Raw genomic sequence first — 12,602 nt, 5'->3', positions numbered from 1 at the left:
CACACTATACCATATGCATTTCTTCATTAACTGTTTACATAATTAGTTGTTTTGGATTTATATTCATTTTCTTCCATAGAAGAAAACATTTCTCTTTCATCTTTTATTTCCTTCTGCTCCTTAGCTTTGTCTAGCACTTTGTAATTACTTAATAAAAATTTCAGAAAAAAATTAATGGGTCCATTGATGTTTTCATAGATAATACTGAGACTATTGTTATAGAGTTCGCTCTAGTTCTGGGGAAAGACGCAGTTCATTTATATTGCAGTAACTCGGAATCGGAACTCACAGAAGGCTGTGATCTATCTTGTGATCTGCAAGAACTTTGGTTTGTTTGCTTCATCTTTCCTTTATGACCAAACAGACTCTGCTGTCAGATTATAATGATAAGCCAGTAAGTGGAATTTTAGCTTATAAAAGTGATAATTTTAGCTCATAAATGTGGAAGGAAGCACAAAAGAAAAGTTTGCTGACTTTCCCACACTTGGATAGAAGGCTTCATGATTATTTTGAATGTGTGGAATTTTGAATATCAAGTAAATAACTGATTTAATGTTGAGGTATCTTGAGTTTTACCTTTAGGCTTGAATATTAAGCATGAGGTAAATAAAATAATCTAATTTGGGACTTAGAGAATTATAAACTAGGTAGTGAAACTTTTATTTGATGTGAGGATAGATAGAACTCCCAAACTCACTACATGGGATGCTCAAAGATAATTAAATAAGACTTTTATTTTTTAACATGTCAGTTTTGGAAATGTTTCAAGATGTAGGAAAAAATTAATCTGGAGATACAGCTTAGAAAGTTCACCATGTTTTTGCATTTAAAGGCATGGGCAAGGGATGGGCATTTGGTGCAGACTTGAAGATGTTTGATTCCTATATCAGAGTGCCTAGGTTAAAGTCCCTGTTCCACTTCCCTGGGGGCAGTAGATGGTGGTTCATATAATTCAGTCCCTGCCAGTCACCCACCCTCACCCAGTAGGAAGTTCCTGCCTCCGGGCTTTCAGCCTTGTCCAGCTCTGGTTGTTGCATGTTAAGTAATAAAACAGTAGATGGAAGATCGATCTCTCTGTCTCTCTCTTCCTTTCTCTCTCTCTCTCTCTCTCTCTCTCTCTCTCTCTCTCTGTGTGTGTGTGTGTGTGACTTTGCTTTTCATATAATTATAAATATTAAAATTTAAACAATAAATAAAGCTATGGGCTGGAAAGCATTAGCAGTGCAGATAATCAGAAGGACAAGATAAGCAAACCTTGTACTCAAATTTGAACGATTCCAAGATAAATTCTCCAATTGGATAAACAGCCTCAAAATGAATATGTGCAAAAATGATTAGTAGGGTTAAAGGAAAGGTAAAATAATATAATGTGAAGAAAGTAAAAAAAAAAAATCAAATATTTAGATAAGGTAAATACTTGCATGTTTATTTAACATTGCTTAAAGGGTGAATAGCATGAGACTAGGTAAAAGTGTTTGTAAATATGGTAATTAGAGCAATTAGTATGAGCCTTTTTTGGTTATATTTCATCTGACTCAAGAGGAATGAAAAGCATAGAATATACACTTATGTATGTCTTATATAACTCAAAATTTGCATGAAAGAATCAAAATATATAAATCTGTTACTAGAATGACTTGCACATCCAAGGAAACTATTTTATTTGTAGATATGTAGATAAGTAGAGAAAACAGAGCATATTTGTATTCTTGCCTTTGTGGAAGTATGGAATACATTTAATCTTGTGAAAAACAAAGAAGATGACTGATGGAAGAAGCATCTCTGAAGGGAGAAGATAAGAAATTCACAGCCAAGTATCAGTAGACTTTGACAGGAGCTAATTCAGTTTATTTATTTTTCTTATAAAGAATTACAGAGTAGCAGCATAAATCTATCAATGTTTGTGTAGAGAAAATGAGACTTGCCCTTCTTTTTTTCTCAATGAAGAATAAGCAAAAGTGATCTGTTAAAGGAATAAGGACAGAAAGTGGAAAGGTTCACTTAAATTTTTAAAGCTGGTAAAATTGACATTTCAATGAAAGCAAAACAAATCTCTAACAAAATGCTGTAATAATACATGACAATATTGAGTATTCAGGTAGTAGTAATGTAAGGTAAGACCGCAAAGCATTTTTGTATGTTTTCTTTCAACAACATTAAGCTATTCCCTAAAAATAGGAATGGCTCTTTAGGAGCACAGTTGAATTTGTCCCAAGGAGGATGACAAGATGACCAAACCAAGAATGGTTAAACCCTTGAGTGTTCATAGGAGTTAAGGATAAAACCATTAGCTTTTTCACTGGTACAACCATGCAGAGGCTTTGGGTTCTATTTGTGAGACACTGTACACTTTCCAGTATACCCTGTCTCACCTCTCCATGTTAGAGAATAAAACAGTGCAACAAGATGAATGCGTAAGTCAAAAGAACACTCTCAACTACTGAGACAATTACTTTTCATAAGTTTAAGGCCTTGGGCAAGTATACCAAAAAGATGAGGAATAAATAGAAAGAAATCTACTTCATGCTTAGGAATTTCCATAAACCATCTAAACCCAATCAAGATATTTCCTTGTAATTAATGCTCAAGAAAAAACACTCAATCTCTGAGTAGTGATAAAAGGGGTAAATGAAAAGAACAGGGATATTTAAGGAGAGAAAATCGTCTACATTGAAATAAGAAAAATAGGAAGACAGGGTACCCTGCATCCCCCGAAAATCGTGCAACAAGGAATTTACTCAGATTGTGTACAAAATCATTGCCAACAAGAAACAATTCTTCTCTTGCAGGGTTTTGCAATCAACAAAAAGAAACAGGTCCACGTTAGCAAAATCCTTTCCTAGGGCAGAGGAAGTATGAGAGGACAAAGGACAGGGTGGTGAGGAAGATGTGGAGAGTTCTCATATGGTGGATCCTAGACTCTATCATACAGTTAGTAACCGGACCTCAAGAATAAATATAGAGCTTCCTCCATCCTCCACCAACGTGAAGACAAAGATTCGCTGTATCACTGTCATGCAAAATAGACAGGAATGGGAGATTTTGGGTGATTTTCATTTACTTTTGAGAGTAATACATTGTATTTATTATGAAGAAGAATCATGATGTCTAATGCATTTAGCTTCACATTACTTCATGATTGGTCCTCAAAATACAGAAAGGTGCAGACTTTGTAGCAAAGTTATTATTGTAGGTTTTTGGGACATCAGGAATTATTGAGGTAAAATAAGAATTGTGTGCTAAATTCAAAATTCTGAATTTGGAATTAGAGTCTCTAAATATTAACAATGTAATTAAATATCATCTGGAATGCTATTTTATTTTACCATTCTTATTTCAACATTGTCAAAGTATTTTATATATTCTGATAGCCAACATCAATTTACCACACCTTTGGAGGAGCCAATAGTTACAGTGACAGGAATCTATTCTCCCTCAGATTTTTTTTTGCATTAAAAGTAATGAACTGGGGACCAGTGTTGTGGCAAGTTGGTTAAGCTGCTGTTTATAAACCAGCTTCCCTAATCAGAGTATGGTTCGAATCTTGGAGGGCCTGCTTCCAATCTCACTCTTTGCTAAAGCACTCGGGAAGGCAGCAGATGATGGCTCAAGTACTTGGGCCCCTGCCATCTATATTAGAGACCAGGATAGAGTTCTTGGCTCCTGGCTTTGAGCTAACCCAAACCTAGCTGTTGCAGCCATCTGGGGAGTGAATCAATATATATAGAAAATATATCTCTGTTTCTGACTGTCTCTCTCTATCTCTCCCTCTCCCTCTCTTTCTCTTCCTGTCACTCTGCTTTTCAAATAAATAAATGAATCTTTAAAAATAAAAAAAAGAAAAAAGACTATACTCAATATTTGCTACTTATGTATTTGAGGTTGAAAAACAATAGAGAAGAACACTTGTACATATTTCCTGTTGATAAAGGTTATAGTTGAAGATTTAAAGAGTTCTTAGTTCTCTTTTTAATCTGAATTCAGTAACTAAACAGACAATGAAATAAAGCATTTTTATTTTTCAACAAACAAGCCTCTATTCTCAATGACTGAAAAATAATGTATTATAATAATGTAAGAATCCTGAGTTTATTTCATATCCCTCACTGGGACTGGGTGTTTGGTGTGCTGGTTAAGTTACCACATGGGATGTCCACACTGCATGTTGGAGTGTCTGATTTTCAGTCCCAGTTCTATTGCTGATTACAATTTCCATCCAATATGCACCCCAGTAGACAGCAGTTGATATCTCAAATAGTTGGCTCTCCTTAACCTATGTGGGAGCCATGGATTGAACTTCTGATTCCTGGCATCAGCCTGGCCCAACTCTATTACACAGGCATTGCGGGAGTGAAAAAATGGATGAGAAATCTCTGTGTGTTTCTCTTTCACTTTCTTACTCTACCTTTCAACTTAAGAAATTCAGACAAATCATGTTTTCATATTTAAAACATAAATTAAATTATATTCAAAGTTTGTTCCAGGAACCATTAATTTATAAATAATTACATTTAGTTGCAATGCTTAATAAATAGATAGAAACTGGAAATACAACTAATTCACAGAAAATATGTTATATTTTCAAATAGTCGAAGACAACACCTGATCAATAAAGTAGATATAGACAATAGTTTAATTTCGATATAAAATTCAAGTCCAGTTGGCAACCCTAGAATTTAAAAATTGTGATTTAAAAGGCTTTTCTTAAAAACACAGCCAACATGAGTTCCAGAATGCCTCATTTATATGAATGAGGCATGAAAAAAATATTCACCAGCTCTTATATTTAATAAATTTAGCTGTGCAGATTAAAACATAACAACAAATATTTGAACTTAATTTTGCAAGTGGAGTAACTTTGATGTAAAGTTTACTCAGGAATGTGTACTTAGCCTAGAAATTAAGATTTGGTTAAAAAAAAAAAAAAAAAAGCCCACATCCTAAAATGGTGTTCCTGGGTTTGTTTCCTGTCTCTGTGTTCTGATTCCAGTTTTCTGATAATGAACTTCTTAAGAGATAGCAGTAATGGTCCCAGTGATTGCCACCCATCCAGATGATCTGGTTGTTTCCACTTCTGATCCGCAGCCCCAGCCCAGCCCTGGCCATTCCAAGTATTTGGAGAGTGAACCAGCAGATAGGATCGCCTCTCTGTATCTCAAATTAATAAATAAAAATCTATTTTAAAAAAGTTATTCCAAGAAAATATATATCTCCCAACATTACATTGGTTTCTGTCATGCTATAATATTTTCCTGCTAATTTTCCAAGTAATTGCTCATCCTTTAACTGGGTTTGTGACTTTTTTGTCTGTGACAGACTCATTTGGAAGAATATTAAAATGTATTGTTTTACATACACATCAAAAATATATGCGATTACAAAGCATCTTATATGAAAACCATTATCAAAATATAAAAGGGCATATCACTCCCTATTAATCCATCAAATAACAAGCCTTACTGAAGAAAAATGAAAACTGCAATTGTGCTTTTTGTTTGTGATGATATTACCTGCATTTTTAATGTTATAATTTTCTGCTTATATTCATAAATAAATAAATGATATTTTAGAGAATTGTAAAAATGAAAATGGATTTTTAACCAAGTCTAGAGATTCTCTGATTTTTATTAATAAACTCATAATAATATTTTCAAAAGAGCATAAACAAGAAAATTTTCACTTATAGGTAGTAAGTATATTTCTGTTGTTTTCTGACTCAAACAACAAAGTTTTAGAGAAGAAATTCTTGAAGATTTTAGAATTTCTGTCTTTTAAAGGTTCTTTTCTAAACCTCTCTTGCTCAGTCTCAATAATTTTAATTTGTATTAGTTTCATTTCAAGTTTACTTTCCTTATATTCCACTTTAAATGTTAAACTCTTAAAATTGTCTTTACATTGGCTTATTTTAGACAGTTTTAGTACTTCCCTAACTTCTGAAATTCAAACGCTATGAAATAAATAATCTGTATTCTCTTGGCAAATAAAACAAAATATAAGACATATTTAATACAATTTTCAACTGTTGAATTAAAGTTATGCAAAATGACAATATGAGTAACATGTAAATGTGAAAGTACTCTATATTCTGTGTAAATCATATAAATAAATATAACACTGGCAGAATACAATGCTATTAATAATATGATGATATATATAACTATTCTTCCTATAGCAAATTATGAGAACTACAAAAGTGATTCCCCAAGTATTTTTTAGTTAAATAGCATACACCAGGCTGGCGCCATGGCTCAACAGGCTAATCCTCCACCTTGCGGCGCCAGCACACCGGGTTCTAGTCCCGGTCGGGGCACCGGATTCTGTCCTGGTTGCCCCTCTTCCAGGCCAGCTCTCTGCTGTGGCCCGGGAGTGCAGTGGAGGATGGCCCAAGTGTTTGGGCCCTGCACCCACAAGGGAGACCAGGAGAAGCACCTGGCTCCTGCCTTCGGATCAGTGCGATGCGCCGGCAGTGGCGGTCATTGGAGAGTGAACCAACGGCAAAGGAAGACCTTTCTCTCTGTCTCTCTCTCTCTCACTGTCCACTCTGCAAGTCAAAAAAAAAAAAAAAATTGCATACATCACGAGCCTCAGATAAAATTTTAATGTCATTTGCTGCAATGATTTATTCAAAAGAAAAATGTATTCAATAGTTTCCTTATAGGAATGAGATACCCTGTTTCATAAAGCTGTTTTGAGTAACGATTTGATGAATACTGAGTATCTAATCCCCAAAGCAATAATATAGAAACAACATAAAAGTTGTATTCCTTAAACAAAATTTAAAAAATAAATAGTAAGAATAGAAACAGAAAAAAAAATCTTCTCTATCCTTGGCTTTCTTCTCTCTTATATTCATCCAAAAATAAAGTGCACCATATCTAAATCAATAGTTCTCTAATTTTAGGTGTGCATAACAATTAAGAATTTTCTTAAACACAAAACTCAGTGCCATCAATTATATTTTCACACATGTGGTAGTGAGAAAGATGATATCCATTATTAATAGTCTGTACAAGTAATACTACTGCAAACAGTCCCTAGATGTCACTTGAAATTAAAAAGAAAAAAAATCCCATGGGAAATATGGTATTATTTGTCTTTTAAACAACCCTCAAAAATGGAATGCTCTCAATTATGCTTTAGTATGAAAATATTCAAAATCTAATAATTCAAGAATATATAATTAAATATATTATACATGTAATTCATAAATTCATGTGTTTATAAAAAAAACATCTATTACCTCTCATTCCTAGCTCATTAAATTCTTACTACTAATAACTGAATGTCTTTGTGTATCAGGTTATTCTTTTTCTATTTTGATGCATACACATTTATTTTTATGTATTAGTTGTATCACATATGTGCATTTTTAGTAATTTTCTACAGCACATGTTGAATATATAATTTAATACTCAAATTAGTTCAATAATATTTATTTTATTATTAATGGTGTCTTATTCTGGAACTTTTAATTTAGTCAAAACATTACGTATTAAACCAATTTCATATTTATGACATTTTAGACAGTCTTCAAAAACTCCATTTTTTTCTTTTACTATTATAAGCCATGAAGCAATTTTGCCCTGCTGATACACCTTTATTGGTGCAATTTGAAGCAGAAGTTCTGGAAGTAAAACTGCTGAGGCAAAGGTTATGCACATTTTATATTTGATAGTTACTGCCAAATTGGCCTTTAAAAATATAGACTCCCATTAATATTGTATGAGAGTTCATATACCCTCAATTTTTCCTGCACTAGTTATAATCATTTTATGTTTTACCAATCACATCGCTGCATCTGTATTCATTTCCTTCACTGCTGGAGAAGTTGAGCATTATTTCACATATTTAAAATTTTAAATGATTTTGTTGAATAATATATTTACATTGATCATGTTCTTATAATATTCTTTGTCTATCAATAATTGACTTGCAGATTATTTATAGATGATTAACATTAAACCTTGATCTACTGTGCATATTAAAAATAATTTCTCTATATCTTAACATTATTTGTATTTCTAAAATAAATTACATGGCAATTTTGATATTTCATTAAATTTATAGTTACTGGAGAACATTACATTCTTCATTCAAAGAAGTATGTATATTTATATTTGGGCATAGCTATTCTTACATATCGTAGATTAATTTTATGTTTTTTTATTAATTTTCATCTTACTTGAAAGGCAGAACAACAGAGAGAGAAAGTGAGAGAGATATAGATCTGATGGTTCACTCCTCAAATGCCTGCCAGGGGTAGGCCAGGCCAAAGTCAGGTGCCAGGAACTCCATCTGGATTTCCCACATGAGTGGCAGGGGCCCAAGTACTTCAGCCATTATTTGTTACCTAAAAAGATGCATTAGCAGGAAGAATGCTGGATCAGAAGTAGAGCACCAGGGTCTGGAAAGCAGCAATACAATATGGGATTCCCTGCATCCAAAGTGGCAGCTCAACCCACTGTGCCTCAATGTCCACCCATCAGATTACTCCCATAGTGTCACTCACACTGAACTAAGACTACTTTTCTATTTTATTTCTACTTTTTAATGACAGTGAAGGAGAAAATTGATAATTTTCACATATCCACATGTGGACTCTGCACAGAGAGTTCAAAGTATGGTTCTGGATCAACCTTCTTTGAATTGAAGTCTACCTGGTTCCTTTCTAGGTGTAAATCCTTGGCAAAATTAGCTTATCAATTCTAATTCTCACTGTCACCAGCTGTAAAAGTAGGCTATAGATAGAATCAGATCTCCTAATAACAGAACTGGAAATTCTGCCAATGTTTTTTTTCTTTAAGCTTAATTTTTTGTAGCAACTTATTTTATTTTATTTTATTTTGACAGGCAGAGTTCGACAGTGAGAGAGAGAGAGAGAGAGAGACAGAGAGAAAGGTCTTCCTTCCGTTGGTTCACCCCACAAATGGCTGCTACGGCTGGCGTGCTGCACCGATCCGAAGCCAGGAGCCAGGTGCTTCTTTCTAGTCTCCCCTGCCGGTGCAGGCCTAAACACTTGGGCCATCCTCCACTGCACTCCCTGGCCACAGCAGAGAGCTGGACTGGAAGAGGTGCAACCAGGACAGAACCCGGCGCCCCAACTGGGACTGGAACCTGGTGTGCCAGCGCCTCAGGTGGAGGATTAGCCTAGTGAGCTGCGGCGCCGGCCTGTAGCAACTTATTGTAGACACTTTTTATTAATATAAAGAGAATATATTTTATATAGTACATAGATACAATTCTAAGAATATAATGATGTTTTTTAGGAAAAAAAATAAGGTGCCTTGTAATTCTAGTTTATAATAGATTTTATTTTTCCTTTTGTAATATTCAGTGATGCTTGGCTCTCTGAAAATCTGAAGACCTACATTACAACTATATTACTTAGAATAAAATTGAAACATTCCACTTTGAGGAAAAAATGAATAGGTATATGCATGATAAATATTAGGAACTTATGATTAACTATTATTTGTTATCTATTCCAAAAAATCTTGATTAATTGTAGGTCTATTCCTCTTTGGTCCATTTGTGATATATATGTCACCATAAAAACACATTTCAGTTTATATATATATATATATATATATATATATATATGTCACTGTTTACATATACAGTGCAATTTATTTTTGGTGTGTTTTCTCATTTAATGTAGCAATTTATACTATATGGAATACTTACAGCTTCCCTTGGTTGGTGTCTGATAGATCTGTAAAACTTATTCTCCTATACTCCTAAGAAATAAAATTTTATAAAAAAAAAAAACCTATACATATCTAGGACAGGAAAAATACTTCCAGGGGACCGTGAAGGGAACTTTTTGTAATTAGAATACACAATGCATCCAATATTCCTAGAAAAGTGCTAATTTTTCCATAACCATAGTAACATAGCAGCAAGTAGCCAACTAAAACCAATGAACCCAGAAGTAACAATCTGAATTGACAAAAATGGATTTTCAAACAAAACAAAAAAATTTTTTTTTCCCAAAACAATCAAACATACAAAAAGTCAATCACTGATAGACTAGGTTCTGAAAGTCTGCCAAGCTTGGATAAACTCAGTCCAACATATAAGTATCAAAAATCAAACACCCAAGGTTGTGCATATGATGTCAACTTTCTTACCTGAGACTCTTAAATTCTTATCTCTGCGATTCCTCAGAATCTGGTACCAGATCAGCAGTCATCTCCACTGTGAAAGGGGGGGGATATCGTTGAGTGTGAATATATGAAAAAAGTTTATATTTATGTGAATACATGCAAATCTTAGAGGATTAGTTATCTGTCACCCATACACTCAACATAAAAGTAGACACTTACAGCCGGCGCCCTGGCTCAACAGGCTAATCCTCGGCCTAGCGGTGCCGGCACACCGGGTTCTAGTCCCGGTTGGGGTGCCGGATTCTGTCCTGGTTGCCCCTCTTCAAGGCCAGCTCTCTGCTGTGGCCTGGGAGTGCAGTGGAGGATGGCCCAAGTGCTTGGGCCCTGCACCTGCATGGGAGACCAGGATAAGCACCTGGCTCCTGGCTTCGGATCAGCACGGTGCGCCAGCCACAGCGTGCTAGTCACGGCGGCCACTGGAGTGTGAACCAACGGAAAAGGAAAACCTTTCTCTCTGTCTCTCACTGTGCACTCTGCCTGTCAAAAAAAAAAAAAAATGCATGGAAGAATACAGGGAGTGTTATATTCATGATGTTGTAATGAAAGAAAGATAACATTAACTGTCTTACTGAGAAAATTCATGAATTTCACTTAATTTTTGTCATTTTATTTGTATTTATTTGAAAAGGAGAGAGAGAGAGAAAGAAAGAAAGAGAAAGAGCAAGGGACAGACATGCAGGGACAGACATAGAGAGCTGTATTATCTGCCGGTTCACTCCCCAAATGCCTGCAGTAATCAAGGCTGGGCCAGGTTGAAGTTAAGAGCCCAGATCCAAATCCCAGTTTTCCCACCTGAGTGACAGGGACTCAAGCACATGAGCTATCAACAGTTGCCTCTCAAGGTGTGTGCTAGCTACTAGGAAGCTCGATTGGAAGTGGAGGTGGAACTTGAACACAGGTACTGTGATATGGGATGCAAGCCTCTTAATCTCCATACCAAACCCCAGGCCTGACTTCATGTTTCGTGAAAAATATTGCTGAAATACTTGACAGATTCCCCTGGAATGAATAACAGAATATAAAATAAACATTTTTATTACCCCAAGTAGTGTATTCTTCAAGGAACCTGTTTTAATTTTCTGATTAATAACAATGTCCACAAGAAAGAGTAGCCCCCAGCACCACACTGTATCACTGCTGACAACTGAAGAAATAAAACAAACTCATGAATATTTAATGTTTAATAACAATTCACAAAATTATGTAGCATATTAACAGAAAGGGATTATATTTGAAGTAAGTCTCTTGTTACTAACCATGTAGCACAAATAATAACACTATAAAGTGTGCCAAAGGAAGATTTTGCAAGTTATTATATTTTATTTTGAAAGAGTATAAAAATAAGACAACTAGATTTCTATAAACTTAACATATACCAGAGGGCTACTGTAATCATATCTTTATATGACAGAAACAAATTATCATATCCATATTCTTTACTTCTGGAGTAGGATTAGTACTAGAAATGAATTCAAATATTAAAAATTGGTCTCAGGTGACCTAACTACTAATACAGAATGCAGGGGGATAATTAGATTCATTTCATTAAACATGAAATGAGGTTGAAACTCCTTTCTTAAATGAAAACTGTCACCATTTGACAATTGTAATCCTATATTGTAGAGAGAGTTTTTGACTGAAATGTAACTATTCAGTTACCCTTTGGGGTGAACACTGTTAGGCACTGATTTTTGATATGGCTGAAGAGCCTATGAGAGTATTTTAGGCTGGAAAGCCAAGACACTCTGGAAAAAAAAAAAAAAAAGACCTAAATGAAAGGGCTCTGCGAGTGAGATCCCAGTGGAAAGAACGGGGCCATCAAAGAAGGAGGTACCTTTCTCTGAAGGGAGGAGAGAACTTCCACTTTGACTATGACCCTGTCGGAATAAGACTGAACTCGGAAAACTCAAAAGGCTTCCATAGCCTTGGCAACTCCTGACTAGAGCCTAGGGAGCTTACTGACACCATAAATAAGAGTGTCAAATTGTTAAGTCAACAGCAGGAGTCACTGTGTACTTACATCTCATGTGGGAATCTGTCCTTACTGTGTTGTCCAATGCGAAGTGATGCTATAACTAGTACTCAAACAGTATTTTACACGTTGTATTCCTGTGTGGGTGCAAACTGATGAAATCTTTACTTAATATATACTAAATCAATCTTCTGTATATAAAGATAATTGAAAATGAATCTTGATGTGAATGGAATGGGACAGGGAGCGGGAGATGGGAGGGGTGCGAGTGGGAGTGAAATTAATGGGGGGGGGGAGCCATTGTAATCCATAAACTGTACTTTGGAAATTTATATTTACTAAATAAATTTTAAAAATTTCAAATTTAGCCATCATTTTTCACTGAACATTTTACCAAAAGTTACAAATATGCTACAGAAAAAGATCACTTTTTTCAATACCATCAAAAGTAGGCTTTGACAAAC

Source organism: Lepus europaeus, chromosome 6, assembly GCF_033115175.1.
Source record: "Lepus europaeus isolate LE1 chromosome 6, mLepTim1.pri, whole genome shotgun sequence".
Lineage (NCBI taxonomy): Eukaryota > Metazoa > Chordata > Mammalia > Lagomorpha > Leporidae > Lepus > Lepus europaeus.
This window is presented reverse-complemented; position numbering follows the sequence as displayed.